The sequence below is a fragment of the Pithys albifrons genome, chromosome 10 (assembly GCF_047495875.1).
Source record: "Pithys albifrons albifrons isolate INPA30051 chromosome 10, PitAlb_v1, whole genome shotgun sequence".
Classification (NCBI taxonomy): Eukaryota; Metazoa; Chordata; class Aves; order Passeriformes; family Thamnophilidae; genus Pithys; species Pithys albifrons.
Genome location: NC_092467.1, coordinates 21,372,518 through 21,390,008, shown reverse-complemented (window position 1 = coordinate 21,390,008; position 17,491 = coordinate 21,372,518).

The following is a 17,491-nucleotide window of genomic DNA, read 5'->3' as shown; positions in this document are numbered from 1 at the left end:
TATTTATTAGTAGACAGAGTCAGTCATGCAAAATACAGTATTGATTTACTGGATCAGACAAATACTATAATTTACCTTGTTTTCTGAAGAACAAATTGACCAGTTACTTTTCCCCTCAACTTTTAAGGGGAAAAAAACCCTCTAGCTCACTAGTGATTAGAAATGTTGACAAGGCAAAAGGAGTTCTGGCTTATCTCCTAGGATTATTTATAAATTTCAAATTAGATATCCAGTCAGAGAAAATATGTGATGAACTAACCACTTCTGCTCTGCAGGCCTTTTTTCTTGACAACAGACTGAGCAATATTTTTTGCCCTGCTGAGCAAAAGCAGAAATAGTCTCAGAGTGACTTCCACAATTCTTACAATAGCTGTAGAAGTGTCTTCTTAAAACAGTCCTCTACTTACTGTTAGGCCACCTCTTCTGAGTAACACAGTGAGCAGCCTTGCCTTGCCTCTGAATAACAGCCTATTCTCTTGCTGGGCAAGAGAGTTTTCTTATAATTTGTTATTATTCCATTAGACTGTGATTTTAGATTAGAGTGCTTTTGTTAAGAATATTTGTTCTCCTAAGAGGTAATAGCTGCAAGCTCTGGACCCTCCATGCCTGTTTGAAATTTGGTTCAGTGTTAAATTCAGTGTCCCTGTGGTTTGTTATGCTTTTGATTGCCAATGCATTTCATGTTATGGAAAAACACCAGAAAACCACATGCCCTTATTTTTTGAGGTTTTCCATTCTTTCCATTTCAAGGTAAGTAGGAATGATTCACAGGCATAATCATTCCAGTTTGGCAATGACACTGAACCACAGTGTCATATCCTTTAAATACAGCTCTGAATTTGCTAGTATCAGGAAAATGGCCTTGCTTATATCACTGAAACTTCCTTGGTCTTACCATAGCTTTTCTTTTACCTAACTTAGTTTCCTCTCCTAATGGTGCTATATATTCATGTAGCACCAAAGTAAATAAATCAGCCCTTCCTATTTAGTTTGTTGTGCAAATATACTTACCTTAAGAGTAAAGGAAGAGACACAGGTGGATAGACTGACTCACTACAAGAAGATATCTCATTTTTATCCCATGCATGCAGCACTGCAATGGCAGAACTACCTCTGGCTTTATTCCTACGAGAGCAGAGCATACCCACCAACTATTGTACCTATGGATCCAAGTTGTAAATTTTCCAGTTATATTTTCTTGCTTTATTCCATTCCATTGATTTATAGACAGGATATAAAGCTTTTAGAACTGCAGATACAGTTACCTTGGGAACCTCCACTGCAAAAGGCAGATGAGCTGTTTACCTTGCAGAGAACACACTTTCATTGCTTCACCTTTCATGACCAGTGTAAGATCAGAACTTGACAGGTGGCATAACTTTCTGAAGGCTTATTTTTTCATCATAAATGCTTAATGTAATAATATTTAATTGCTTCTGCTAAGCTTTTTTTAAGTGGAAAGTAAGATGGATCTCAAAATGATGGATGGAGACAGGATCTAATGTGCTTTTTCAGGAAACAAATGCATTGCTGCTTCATCCTCACTCACTCTGACTTGACTTTCTGTGGTGTTTGACCAGCTGGGCTGTCCTTAGCTGGAAATACTAGATCAACAAATGCTAATATTGACTCTCTTCCTGTCTTGTTGGGCTTTGTCTTGAAAGGCCCCTGAGATTTGAAGGTACAAAACATTGTTGAAGATATGGCAACATTGGGCCATTGGCGGGGATTGGGGAGGAGGAAAGAAAGACAATTCAAAATCTCAGCTAAAAGGCAAAATGGTTTCTATTCTATCACAGGGCCATTTGAACTGCCTGAAAAAAAACTTGTTAAACTTGCCTGATGTTTCAGGCTTGGCATTTTTCTCACAGAACACAGAGGAAACAGCACTCAGAAGCAGACTCCAGATGAACTGTTGATGTTACTTCTGTGCACTGACTCTCACAGGGGAGGCAACTCTAATATATCTCATTTAAAAACAAGATAACATGGTTTCTCTTCCAGAACTGTGCTAAAATAAATCATCATAAGTAATAACATAGTTTTCAACTTTAATTTTTAAGTCCCCAAATACTCTGAAGTATTTGTTATTGTTGTTTAATAAATAATTTCTTTAATTTTGAGTTGCCTAATTTACTTGCTTAAATTCCTATTTATTTGAGTGAAATCCCTTTGTAGGTCTGGCTCTTGCTGTTTAATCTTTCCTATTTCCTTTCTTAATGGGTCTGTCATTGTAAAAGGACATCTCTTTTTAGAGCACAGTAAAGGTTATTTTATAAGCTATTTGAAGGCATTGTAATTGAGTAAAGACATGAGGTAAGGTATTGGAAAAAATATGTATGGAAAATAATATTGAAGAAATTCTGACAGAGAAACTATGCATCCTGTGGCATGCATAAGGTCTGGGGCGAGGGGGGGGTGGTGGAAACAGTTGCATAGTTAGAGCATGTGTCATAACACAGAAGCTGCATTAGGCAACCTTGAATCTGGCATTTCTTAACTTCTTGGAGTTTGCAACCCCTATGTGTAGGTCACCTCCTCTTGTCACCTAACAAGACAGAGAATTATTATGCATTAGATGTTTAATTTGAATAAAGTCCAGGGTTCTTTCCAGTAAATGTAACTGAAGTAAAGAAGAACTAAGTTTTGATAACATCCAGCATAAAATGCTCATGTCTATATTGTCCTCTCATATCTCCACTGTTTGCTGATTTCCTTCCAATGTTCTAATCTAACTTCTGTCTTAATATTTTTGTTAAAAAATATGTTCTGAAGCTTAAATGCAAACTAGCAAACTAACAGTGTGAATTCTCAGCTGAAAAATTGCTATGTCCATTTTTATGTTAAGGTTTATGTGAATACCAGTGGAGAACCTGCATCATACTTGAAACTTTCAGACCTTACCAAGGCCTAATCCAAACAAAACACTTGGGCACTGCCTTGACTGGAAGTATGAGAAAGGGCAACAGGCAATGGTTGTGTTTAACCAGTTTCATGAAAAATTGTTTCCAGAGACAAAAATCTATTCAGCTTATCACTGTGGCTTCAGGAAGTGAGATGCTTCATGAAGATCATATTCCAGAAGTTCTGCACTGTTCTATTTGTTACTCTGCACTTCTGTAATATAAACTAATATGTCTCACTTTATTTCCAAGAATACAGATTTGTTTTCTGAAATACAATAAGGTAGTGTGTTTAGAAAAATAAAGATATTCAATAAAATACACTGAGACAAAGGTTTTTTTTTTATCTGCTTACAAATGAAAATCACACCTGAGGCAAAACTCCTAGCCTGCACTGGTAGTTCTATAAGAAAATGATGTTGACAGGTTCACAAATATTGTCTAACATTCTTGGTTCAGAAATAACAGTTTCTCCAACTCTTTTTAGGTTGTTCTTTCTCTAATGCCCCTGATAATTTTGTTGTGCTAATTTGGAGCCTCCAGACTCCAAAACAATTTCCAGTTTATCTGTTGCTTTTCTTTAATTGCAGACAGGTTTTTATTTTTTGACTCAGAAGTCTACTTAGTTCAGCTATATGATTTGGATTTATTTTTCTTTTCTGCTCACTTACAAACTGTGGAAGAGATGTCCAGGGACAAATTAAATTGACTAAAGTGAGTGGGAGACTTTCCACTGGCTATGAAGTATTTTGACTGGACCATTGTAATTCAAAAAAATGAAGCTAATTTTGTGTGTCTGCACTTAGATTTGGCTACATCCTTTTGAGAAAAAACAAGGACTAATTACCTATGTAATTAATTATGTGTCTGCCGCTCTAACCAAATACTTCTAGCAGCCTGTTAAATGAAATAGCAAAGCTGCTGCATCATTCTTTTCTTTCTCTCCTGCCATCCCCTCAAGGAAAATTATCTAGGATTTTAATATAACTTTTCTGAGTATTTTTTACAGAATATGAATTGGAGATGTCTGCTTTGCACCGAAGTAAGGTATGGTGAGGTTTGTGACAGCTTTTGATTCCAGGTACAGACTGGCCATGGGAATTATTTCTAAGGAAATTGAATTTATGAATAGGATTATGAGTCCTCTAGATGATGAAGAGGAAAAAGAGGGAAGGAGAATTGATGGAGAGAAGGTAATGGTCCTTGCTATAGATGAAGAAACAAGCTATTTTGCTCAATAGAGAGGTTCTAATTCTGTTTTCAGCTGGTATAAACCCATATGCACTATCAAGGTCTTCTACTTCTCCTCCAAGGCCTCAAAATTATTCTTTTTTACAGCTGCATAGCTGAAGCTTTCAAGTTTTCATTATTTGCCAAAGATCAAACTGAAATTTAGGCACAGTGTCTTGGTTTCTTGGCTATAAATCTGAGTGTCCTCTCTGATGAAATCATTGTGATTGGAAAAGAACACTACAAGACAGATGCTAAAATAGTGTCTTAAGATAGTCCCTGAGAGAAATAACAACTGTATTGTTACTCCCTTTATAGGAAAAGGTCAGCAGGTGGAAATTAAAGTCACAGAATCATTCATACTTTAACATTTAAAAGCCTTATTTTCTCTTTTGCTTAGGTTATAGATTTTCTTTTTGGCAGTGCTGTTTGCTATAACTTCTGACTCAACCTGGCAGCTCCTGACAAAAATTTCATCAGTTTGAAGCACATGGTTTTCAAAGTGTTATGAATGTGCTAAAAGATGCATTTGCTTGATTTCAACCTCTATAACAACTTTGTCTATTTGTAATCAAGTGAAAAAAACTTATTTATGGAATCAAGAATAAATGAAAGAGAGTTTGAAGATTGTAATTTTTGCTAATTAATTTAATGTTAGCTTCCTCTGAATTTTTTCTCCTCTCTAGCTTTCATGCAATAGTATTATGTTTATTCCTGTTATGTTGCATCTCTAATGTGTTTTCTCTCAAACTAAATGAAACATTATTAAAATGAAGCAGAAAATTCAAGATGTGCTCCTGCTGCCTGCTGGTTAAAACTCTACAGAGGTTTATGGTTCTCTTCTTATGTTTTTGCTTTGGAGACAAGAACTGTCTGATCCACACGTACCTACAGGTTCCAGTACACTGTGTTTTGTGTCTTCACTCAGTTGAGAGATCTTATGCTCTGAGATATTCTCTCTTATGATCTTTATAGTTCTATTTTAGAGTTTTGCCTTCGGATTTGGCAAAAACAAGCTCATGAGATTTATTTTGACTTTGAATTTTCTGATGTTTTTGTTTTCATATCCTTACAAACTTCCAAGTTACTTGTGCTTTTGTGGGCTGTTTTACTTTACAGCAATGCTTTTCTGCAGCAGCTTTTCATTCCAGCAAGAGCTCCAAGCAATTAAATTTTTAGCCAATATTTGCATTCTTCCACACAAGGCTGATCAATAACTACCTTGTTGTCCTAGTTCAGCAGGCGGGAGCAGTTTATCACTGTGTGGGGGTGACAAAACCTGTGTATTCCACACCCTCTATTCATTTCCCAAGAACTGTTAACAATGGACCATTTGCAGCAGCTGCCCAGGGCACACCCGACTCCTCAGGCTGTGAGCCGGGTATGAAAGACACCTGTGAGATATGAGCTGTGGTAACTCCCCTCCAGGGAGTCGTTAGCACCTTCACACCCAGCCTGAGGGGGTGTGTCTGCTAATGGGCCAACAACAATCCCAAAATACCCCCTGACTCATAGAATCAGATCACTCATTGTGTAACTCTCTGCCCTGGGGGAGGTACTGGGTGCTCCCACCCAGACCTAAGGATACATGATCTGGGGGTTTGAAGACCTTGAAACCACCCGTTGGACCCCACGGAGGACCAGAACCTCAACAGGAGGAGACCACCACTCTTCACCAGACTGCAACCATCATCTGCACCAACAGGTTTTCTATCTCCTTTTGCTTTGGACTCAGGGGAACCATGTAGGGCTCAGCACAGGGGCTAACAAATCCCTTTATGTTTGTGCCCCAGGGCACTGGGTTATACTACTGGGTTTTGTGGGTTAAAAGCAGTTTCTCTTTGTGTCATTGTATTTATTGTAATATTTTTTATTAAATTGTAACTGATTTATAATCTCTCCTAAGCTGAGTTCATTTCTCCTGCCAGTTTACCTTTAAACCAGCACACTTGTCAAGAAAAGTGTAAGTCAACTTTGGAAAGACTTCTCATAACCTTCAACATGGTTAAAATAGTTGGGATGCTTAAAACCGTAGTTTATGTGCACTACAATCCACTACATTTGCCATTAGAAAACCAATTAGGAAAAGGGATACACTGTTAAAGGACATTTCACTTAAATAAATATAAAAAGGAAAAAGGTTTCTTCTTTTAGGCCACCTGGGTTTGATCAGGAAGCTTATCCAAAAGGAATCATGAAACATCTGAGCAGTTTTGTTGAGCACCCACAGTTCTGAAATCTGAAACATTTATCCTAGCCCAAGATGTCGTAACAGCAGAGGAGCACTGGCATCACTTTGTGGCTGTGTTACCATGATCTCATGTTGCAGTAATTCCCTTCTATTGGAAAAGGCCCCATGACTGAGAGTGGAGTACTATGAGTGCAAGGGTGGAAACACTCTGGGGGTCCTCATATGGGGTTGATAGAGCTGTGCCGTGGCAGTATAGTCAAGATCTTGTGGGTCATGAAACTAAAACACTAACAGAGCCAACTGGTATGTGTGTTAGACTTTCCAGTGCTAAGAACAATTGCCTCCCTGTTTTATATGAGAAAATAATTGATTTTCAAGATGAAAATTTGCAGCACTTAATGGACTGCTCCGTAAATAGCCTGAAGGGTCCTGGATGAGTCATTGTTGTCCAGCAGCATAGCTGTAATATACAAAACTTCTCTATCATTCTAAGCTCTTCCACTTTTTTTTTTCCTTCAGCGTAATGTGAAGAATTCTTATAAACCAGTTATTTATTCTGTTACCTACATACTCTTCCTGTGGAAGAGATCAAGGTCACTTTGCAGCAAGGTCACTTCATGGATCTGGTAACTGTTTTCTTTCATGACATAAGATTTGATCTGTACAATTCTCTCCCTTTTCATCATCTTTACATAGTCTTCAGAATTAAACCTGGTTTGTCAGCTGTCTCTAGGATGCCCAATATTTAGCTATTAGGTAGGTCTGTGACTAGCTCATGGTAGTAAATTGATGAAGCAGCATTGAAGTTTCCAAGATGATGATGATGACGATGATAATTTTGCTTTATTTTGGCTTTATTTTTGTGGTAGTTGATGCAAGAGAGGTCAACTAAGTTAGTGAGTAAGGCAATCATAAATAAGGTTTAAAGTATTTTTATTAAAAGTAATTTCCCAGACTGAATTCAACAATACTGTGACAACAGTATTGCTGATTGGAATTGGAACTATGCTATATTCAATTATTGATAATTTTTTTCAAACAAAACCCAAACAAACAAAAAATCCTCCTTTGAATAAAGACCCTTCTTACTGGTATCTTTAAGATGGCATTTTTTGCTGATACTGTCCTGGAGGTTGAACAGAGTGAGGGTTTCACAGGAGCAGGCTGCTTGTTAAGATTGTTACATTACACTTTAAAATTATGGTTTGCTGACCTGACTTGACTGCAGTTTTATTTAAAAAAATGAACCTGTATGCATTTATTCTGTCTTTTCATAGTACTAGCAACAAAAGGGACATTGGTCAACATTAATGAGAAGAGCTGGTAAAAGCTTGGGTGTGAGGTTGGCTCTCCTGATGCTATTGCAGAGCGTGAAGGGGTAGGAGAACATTTCAAAGCAGGAGGATTTGGCTGCATCTAGACAAGATGGCCAATATCTTTTGCCAGGTTTATACTCTTAAATTATGTGGTAATATGAAATATAGTATATGGCATAGAAAGAGTTATTTTGGCAAATGAACTTTTATTTTTTTTAACATTTTCTATTTTTTATTTATTTAACTGCTTCACGGAGAGAGTGAATCATTGAATTATTACACAAAGCCAGCCATCACATAGCCTATAGAGGAACTGACCTTACTGCAATCTGTTGGTCAAAATAAGCAGCATATTGAAAAAATTACCTCATTACTTGAAGTAACCTTATTTTATTATCCACATGATGGTTGTCATAGTAGGAAACAGGATCATGACACAGTAGAATAGTTGTATTGAAGGTTTGAGTGAGACAAAATTACAGCTAGAGATGCTTCGTTTTGTCCTCTATTTCTTCTTAGAAAATATAATAAAAAAAACTATGTATTTTTTTTTTCCTAAAAAAACCCCTGGCCCTCTGTTTTTCTAGTAAGAGGTGTTATTAATTACAAACACTGCAGACGGGTTGTTCCTAAAAACCCTAGACAGTCACAGCATGTTTTGTTTCTGTTCTAAGATTGTAGAATCGTATGTTTTCTTACCCTGAAAAAAAATAGTTTTTTATATAACATATGTGCATTTAGAAGTTGAATGAAATGTAGGAATTTCCCAACTAGAACTGATGGAGAAGTTGAGCTCTGACTAAAAGGAGAGTTAAATGGTCTCAGCAAAAAGATGAAAAGTAGTTACTCAATGCAAATAAAATACAAAAATACCACAAAAAATGGTAGAAAAGATGGTCTGAGACTGTCAAAGGTAATTTCTCTCACTGAATTATATACCATGGACTAAAGAGAAGGAGGCAGTGTCTTCAGAATATAGGCAGCCTGTCATGTTTGTGATGGTTTCAATTACGAACTGATTAAAAGGTAGAAATTCAGACATTGTCTGTTTGTGGTTTACCTCAAACTGCTTCTTCCTTTCAAATTATTTTTCTCTTTTTAAAATAAGAAAGGGTCATTTCATTTATGCAAAGAGTGACTCTGCAAATGATTCTTTATTTCTTGCACTTATTTGCATAGGAGAATAAACAGTGCCATTAAATATAAAAGGACAGTAATGTCAAATTAAGTATAGATTTTTTTAGAACAAGACCTAGTTACACATGATAATTCTAATCCATACAACCAAACAAAAGCAGCATATTATACCTAAAATACAGGATAATTCAAGAATGGTTTTAAGAATAAATTTTTACCCTTTTTATTTAAACCGGAAGGGTGTTGGTGTATCTCAACACATGAGTTTGATTTGGGAACATTTTCTGCTCTTGACCACCTCATATTCTTTCTTAAAAGCCAAAAGTGAGTGATCTCATGTTATGGCTTTCCAAATGGTGCTAATCAAGGACTTCCTTGCCAGGTGCTCAGCATGCTCCACTCCTATTGCTTTCAGTTGTGGTTGAAGACATGCTGCATTCTCTGGGTTACAGCCTCATTGTTTATGAGTTCAGGTTAGCACTGCCAAAAGAAATACAGTGATAGAAAACATACAGCACTGAGGTTTGCCTTGAGGATCCCCTGAATTAGCTAGGTTTTCTTTCCTTTTTTTTTTCCCATGGGAATATCAAAGTCTACATCTGGAAAATATCAGTGTGACATATAAATATTGTCTACTAATTTCACTGAACAGTCTTCATATAAACCTTGTGGGAAATCAGCTTTATGTTAGAGGAATAAAGATCTAAAGCCTCCTACTGACTTAAGAGCTCTCTGGAGCAGTAACTAACTCTGCTTTCCTTCTTGTAACACAGACCTCTGTTTCAAAACTCCACATTGTGGCCAATTAATTAGTGTAGTTTCCTGATAAAGCCTCAAATAGGCTAATCCTTGGATATAATACTGTGTATGGTTATTACTGACAGTATCCTTCATTCCTGAAAGCCAAAGTATGTGCCTTTTATTTTTTTTTAATAAAAAGAGATCAGAAATGTGAAATGTAGTAGGTTGTTGCTTTTTTTCATTGAATTGTGTATGTGAGGCATCTGGGAATGAAGAAAGGGTCTTATTTTCAGCTTTAAATTTTTCAGCAAGATAACAATTTGCAGGGAGTGTAATCACAAAAGAAAAATCTTTCGTTTTATCCTCTGTGGACCTAGTCTGCATCAGGGGAACTGAGTCCCTTGCAGGACAGAGATGGGTAAGAGAGTGGAGAGTTAAAGGATTTCTGGCACTCATGGTCAGGTGTGCCAGAGCCCAGTGCTTAGGAAATGCCCTCACTCTGGCTGTGAGTTAGCCAGCAACAGCTGGAGGACGGATCGGCAGAGCTAGCGACTATGGCACAGTTAGTGCTGCAGTTTCATGGCTGCATTATTCTTTTCCTTCTCCATGGAAGAGACTCTTCAGCTTTTCAGTGAATACTGGAAGATAGATAGAACTCCTTTGTTTCCCTAGTCATGGAAAAATAATATTTTTGCTTCAAGATAAATATGGTGCAAGAGCATGCATTCTGCTTCTTCTGGTTTCCTACATATTCTTGTTGGATTTTCCATTTCGGATTCTGTTCCAGCATTTCAAAATTATCGTAAGAGAAGGTGCCTGTATGACATCTGGCAAGAACTAACTATTGCTGACATACCACTGATAAGCAAGGGAATTTTTGTTTTTTGTGATGAAGGTGGATTTATTGTTTGCCTTTTTTATTTATGTGTAAATGACAGCCTTGCTTTTTTCATACCATTCGGTTTTTATAGCAGAAGAATATTAGAAATTGCAGGACTGCTTGAGATTCTGTTGTTTTGGCTGGGGTGGAACAGCAAAATCCTTGGACAATAGAGTTGACGATACTTCTGAAAAATAATGGTGCCAATCCTTCATCTCCAGTGGTTAAGGACAGACATCTGCACAATTACTAAAGAGAGAAAAAAACACTCTATATTCAAAATGAAATCTACACTTGCAAGAATATGTCTATGTGCTTATTGCTTATTTAGCAAAGTGACTATTGGCTATCTTATACTCACCCTACAGGAATGTGCAAATTCAGATGCTCATAAATAGATCTATGTTTTTTTCCTGCAGCTGGATTGAAGATTTAGCTAAGAAAGTTCTTTGCATGACTTTTGGTGTTTCAAATTTAAAGCTTCTTTGCCCATTTGCCTGTGGAGTCATATTTGGTGCTGTAAAAAACTGTTGAATTTCCAGACTTGTTTAACCCAAGGTAGATTGACAGTGCTCTGCTGTTCAATGTAGGCTGCTCTGAGGCTTGGCTGCTGCAGGCCTTCTTAATAAGTCCTTGTTAGACTATCCCAAGGGAAGAAAATCTTGGCTTATTTGTCGTAATGAGAACTTAATACTATCTTCTTATGTCTAACTACTCTGTTCTTCTCTAAGGAGGTTTGTCATTCCCATTTTGTACAGTTAAAAGGATTGATTCAGCTTCTTAGATATCACGCTGTGGTTGGGCGAGTATGACAATTGCTTTGTGAATGTCCCAGTAAAATATGAAAACTAACTGCACATTAAATGCTCAGACCAAAACGAAACCATGTATTGAAAATGACAGAAGGGCCACACTGCAGAATTCTCACAAAGCACAGGGACAATCTGCAATGGCAGATGGATAAGACAAGTTGTAATAAATTTCTAACAAGGGACTATAAAATCAATTCAGCTGAGGTAATAAAGGCAACTGCAAGTAGACAATGCTGTAAAATTCAAAATTTTAAAATCAGAAAAAGGAAAGAATATTTGTAGTGGCTCCCTGTCCCTGCATTACCAGAACAGTTGTTAAATTTCATTTTTGTGTCACTAAGTAGTAAGCTTCACACAATAAAGCAGCTACAGCAGAGGTGGCTGATCAGTACCTCTGAGCAAGGTAAATGATTAAAATTACTGTGAGGAGAATTTTTTTCTATTTTTTTATTAGATCTTTGCAAAAAAACTTACTAAAACCTGCTCCCTCCAAACTAGAATTTACTGTGCAATTTCTTTAATCTTGAAGACTGCTTTGGAAAGATAACAGATTGCTGAATGAAGGTAAACAAGTTATTCTTATATGCAAGTTTTTCAGAATAACCTCTGCATTTTTCAAAATTAATTTAAACTTATAATTAAAGTAGATTTCTGGACTTACACTCTGAGGCCAGCATGGAAGAACTTCAATGAGCAAGCAGGGATTTCTATCAGCTGTGACCTCTGATGTTGCAACATTCCTGCAGTAAAACCCAGATGCTATCCTAGGTGATAAATGCATCTGAGTGATAGGAAAATATTCAGCTTGTCTGGGGAAGAGAAGTTTAGCCAAAATGTTGACTAATCAAATGGGGCAAACCCTGACTTTTGGAAAACAGGATGAAGAGAGACAAAGGGCTCACCTCCTTTCAGAGCACTCCTATATCTCCTCCAATTAATTAGAGAAATTAATTAGGATCTAATATAAAAAGGTACTTTTTTAATGATTACTGATTATTAGCATTTTTATTCTTGACATTTTGAGTGGCTGGCACATCAGTTAGACCTTGAAATTCATGACGTGATTTCACCTGAGCTCAGAGCAGCATTTTTCTTAGCCCCTGTGCAGCAATCTGAGAGGCTCAGAGCTGCTGGAACCTGATCCAGTCCAAGAGCTCCTGTGAGAGGGAGAGCATTGCTGTGGTGCTGGAGACAGTGGGCGTTTGCCTTCAAGAAGATGTAACTGGCCTGTGTTACAAGTACTGTGCATGTTTAAGATTCACCAAAGTTTTCCCCTAGACACTTTCAATGCCAAATGTTGTTTTATGATCATGATTTCACTATCTTTGAGATGAATGACAGTATTTCTTGGTAATTTCATGGTCTGTCAAAAACCAGTCCCAAGTCAGTGTGCATGTTGTCCTGCTGCAGTACCATTTATATCTAAGGTCTGCTGAAAAAAAATTGTATAAATCCAGTGTTTTTATAAAGCACTGCTTAGGATGCAGAAGTATGATGTTATTGTGTCAAATACCTAATATTTTCACACATCTGGACTAGGCTCACAAGCTACCTGGAACTGCAGTGTGCTGACTTGAAGGGAAGACTGTGCATGAATGTGTTCAGTGTTTTCATGCTGCCAAACGAGGATGGCTGGCTTTGGTCTGGGAGAAGCTTGACTGAACATTCCTGCTGAACTTGGTGGTGCTGGAGAATATCGGTAAATTTTATGATCTTTTAGGGAATACAGCTGAGTCCCCACAGATGTTTGTCTTTCTAAAACGGGACTGAGGTGAAATATAGGTGTCTTCTTCAGAACCCTATAGATGGTTATATATAGTAGCACTGTTTCTCCTCCATGTTATGAAACTAGACAGATTACATGTGGAGTAAGTTCAGGGCATGCCTCCAAGGGACCTTGGCTGCATCAAGGGCAGGACATTACTGATGTGTCCTGGAATTTGATGTAGAGCAACTTCTGTGAGAATTTACCAATGCTGGTGTCTGACAGAAAACTGAGTCTGTGTAAAAGGAGTAAGCACCTCTTGTGCTGTTCTCCCGACCAGCAGTCATCTCTGCCTTCACATGCTGCACCTCCTGTTCCTCTTGTCCTTCTTGGTCTGTGACAGTTTCTGCTTTCTCAACACAGCTTACTCTTTCATGTTTACAGCCTGTACAGGGTCCTGACACAGCCCTTCTGGTTGTGCCTTGCCCTCAGTGACAGTGTTGGAGGAGAGATGAGGCTGTTCTGAAAGGAGATGGATCCATCTGTATTTCCTTATACTGTTTTCCAAAGGTCTGAGTCTTTATACCATCAGTTACTAGGAATTCCTATCCTTTGAATGGATTTTATTATGCAGCCCATGTGTGGGGAGGTTTTCTGAAGGCTCATTCCTGGAACTCATCCTGGCTACACAAGGAGCCAGTTTCATAGTTTGCTGGTTGTTTTGGATCCACTCTGATGAGTCTAATTCTTTCCATGATTGTGGAAGAAGCTTTGACAAGTAACTCAGGGAACTGTGTTGTAAAGTCTTGTTTTATGTATCACAAACTTAATTCAGGGAAATATATGCTTATTTTTGACTGTATTTTAAATTTAAATATACTTGATGCTTTGATGAAGAAATCATAGAACCGTAGAACATGCAGAGTTGGAATGGACTTATCAGGATCATCAATTTCAACACCTGGCCTGCACAGGACACCCCAAGAATCATGCTGTGTGTCCAAATGCTTCAGAAAGGCTCATGAAAGCACATATTAGCTATGATTAGACCTGTGTTGGTTCCCTCATCTCTTTCCTGGGCGTGGGTGGGCACTGTTTTGATGCCTGTGTCCCTGTGTTGAGGGACGTTCTCTGTGCACATCAAGCCATCCCTCCCCTGCCTTCCTACACATCTGTAGCCACGGAAAGACAGTTTGGCTGTCCCAGGTGCTGAGTGTGAAATGGGTGAGAGCCCCACAATGCTGGGGTGGGCAGCAGGATGTCTGAGGTACAACTGCTATCAGTGAGACTATAGAGAATTAATTTCTATTTATGAAATAATTGAGAGATTGGGAAACATGATTCCTGCCTGTCTGGTTGGGTAAGGAGAAAGCTAGCCTATGATTAATACAAATGAATCAGACGTTTTTAAAATTGTATTATTTAAAATATTATCAAACCCTTGATTTTGGAATTTAATAAACTCTGTAAAGGAGATTATGATAGTTATTACTGCAATGATTAATTTTACACTTCTGACTGGCTCAGGCCTACAGCTGTGATCTGTGTATTCTGGAAGTTTGTATTCAATGCCATTGAGGGGAAATGTTCTTCTGAATCAATTGTTTCTTTTCAACAACAAAGCTGTTGTGTGAAGAAACACAACTATTCTTTTACTGTATTCTACTTTTACTCCTATAATCATTTATTATATACTTGTTCACTACTCATTGTTTATTATGAGTTGTTCAGCCTGCAGCTTTGTTAGTGGTATTAAAAATGTACTGAACTTTACCTACTTTCTCCTTAGTTTATCCATTACTCTTCCTTCATCTCCAATAAAACTGTTTCTGGCATTGAAAACAGATAGGAAAAGGGTACTGATGCTCAAAAAACTCTGACTCCTATAAATGTAATTGCACTTTTCAGTTCTGAGGGAGAGATGGTAGGTTGGTATCTTCAAGCAGTTGTTGGTTTTGCTATTCTCAACATCATCACTGTTTTACAAGTTTGTAATTGTCCTCCTTAAAAACTTTCTGTCTTAATGTATTCAGTTATTATTAATTCATTATCTTAATTTGGACTAAGTTTATATGTGCTATCTGATTCCATAATAATGTAGGGGTGCTAAACTAAACCAGAAAAGGACTGGAAAAGGTCAATTTGAACTAAATGTTTAACAGCAGACTTGCATTGCGAAAATAGAATATATAAATTAGATCTGCTGTAATTTACAGTTTTTTGGTCTAAGTTTGTAAAGGAGAACTTCAAATAGCAATTGCTTGGAAGCATCTGCCATGGTATAAAATGGCCAGATGGAGATCACCACATTTAATAACTGGATCTTGGCAAGGAGACTCTGTGAAAGCTTCTCACCTGTTACTGTGCAAATTTAGCTGGCTTTGCTTAAATTTCCCTTCATCAGCCTTTAAAGTTCATCTGTGGGTTGTTTAAGCCGTGGTCTTTGCAAGGAAGCCAGTAAGAAATGTTCACCCAACCTGCTATTGCAGGTCAGGCGGTGCTGGCTGGAGACTAGCTTGGAGCAATTATCTCAATTGTTTTATCTAGCTCCGTAGACAGATACTTAACTGATTTTTGGAGTGGTATTTGTGTTTCTTTATTTATTTATTTTGTTGTTTATTTGGTTTTTTATTGTTATTGGGTTTCTTTGTATGGTTTTATTTTTGTTGAGCTTTGACTAGAGAAGTACATTTTAATTGTAATGAAACTTGTGTAATGTATGTATCTATACAAAGCTATCAGGTATTTGGTCTTTTGAATTTGGTAAAAATACCTTTTATTACCTTCTACACTTAGGTACTGTGTATATTGTTTTACAACCATTCATTATTAAAATGGCTCCACATGTGAGCTGTATCCATTTGTTGTAATAGTTTGATGAAAGATTTGTTCATGGTTAGTAATAATAATGAGAGTATCAATTTTAGAGATCCAATATTGGGTGATTATAATGGAGTTACAATGTAATTTTGAATGTTCATTGCTAGGCTGAGAAGATGTCATTTGTCTCAGCTGGAGCAGATGGTTTGGATAGATCACCATTTTAAAACTGAACTCACAAGATAATTATTAAATCCTTGAAGAATCCAGTAATTCTTTCCATTGGTACTTCTGAAATGTCCCAGGAGAAAAATTCTGCAGCCATCAAGCTGCAGCTCTATGGAAAAATTAAAAGATAAAAATTGACTTGCTGTTAACCTGGTCTAAAAGCTAAACATTTTTAATTTTATATTGTACCACTTCTGGTAAAGTAAGAATATTTTCTTTTTAAAAAACCTGGGAATGAAAAAGAAGTGAAAGCAAATTCTTAGCTGTAACAATGAGGCTTTATGATGCAGATTAAGAATCCATGCTCTCAAAAATCACATCATTTCCTCATAAAATACTAATGGAAAATATCTTCTCTTATTTAAAAAAAGCAAGCCATTATCTAGAATGCTATTTTTCACCTTGTTGCTGAAGCTCATTTTTCACTAAGTGCTAAAAATTTTTTGTACCTATTCAGCAATTGTCTAAATCCCTAATCCTGCAGATTTTTTTTTTACATATTTAACCTCAGACATATAAGGAACAAATTTTAATACCTTGAAGATAAGATTGCAAAAACTTCTGCAAGTTTATTTCGTGGTGTTTTTAATGGAAAAGTAGGAAAGGCTTCAATTAAAAACATGATTTAGTGAAGAAGATGAGGATATGTCATCACACTGAGAACCCGCAAGAGTGAAGTGCTTCACTTGATGAGACATTTGATTCAATGACTTGAAGACTTAGGGGATGACTGAAATCTTCACATACTCTTTAGTAGTGTCTGTTCCTAAAATTTTCATTTGATGTACCTCATTAAAGTACTGGAGTGCCTTACTCATCTCTTTATGATGCCTTACAGAGATTTGTTAGACAAAATAATTTTGTCAGATTTAGGTTAGGCTATGAGTAGCAGCAATTCCCTGCATTGCATATCCTAACCACCTTGTTTTACTCTTGTAGGATTTTTTTTCTTTAACATACACATAAACACAAATCCCCTATTTTCATATCTATACATGCAAAACTGAGAAGGATTGATCTCATTTCACTGCTTGAATTTATTATTAGTTGCACTTATTTAAGTTTGGATTTACCCAGGTTTGTGGCAATGGTTCAGTCTTGGAGAAGATGCATGGAGAGGTCAGCAAGATATCAGAGAATTGCTTTTTTCTATGTTAGCTTTCCTGGGTATTCAATAGAAAATTAGTGTCGGGCATACAGATTTCATTTGGCTGCTTTGTGTCAAGAACAGTTATTTGGAATAAAATCATTAGCAGCAAATTATTGTGCTGGCCTGTCCTATGCAGTCTTAAGACCATAGCGTTTTTCTGGAAGGTCAAGCCATAAGGGAGAAAGAGAGGCAATGTGCAGGGCCTGTATTAAAGTGGATACTACACTACACATACTGGATGCTACTGGCTTGGCTGTGGGGCTGGAGAACTGTCCCATCACTGCCTGCCTGCTGGCCCTGCACTGACGCTGCGGCTGCCTGGACTCCAGAGAAATCCTCCATTTACTCCACAACCCTTTTTCTGGGCCAAATTTATTA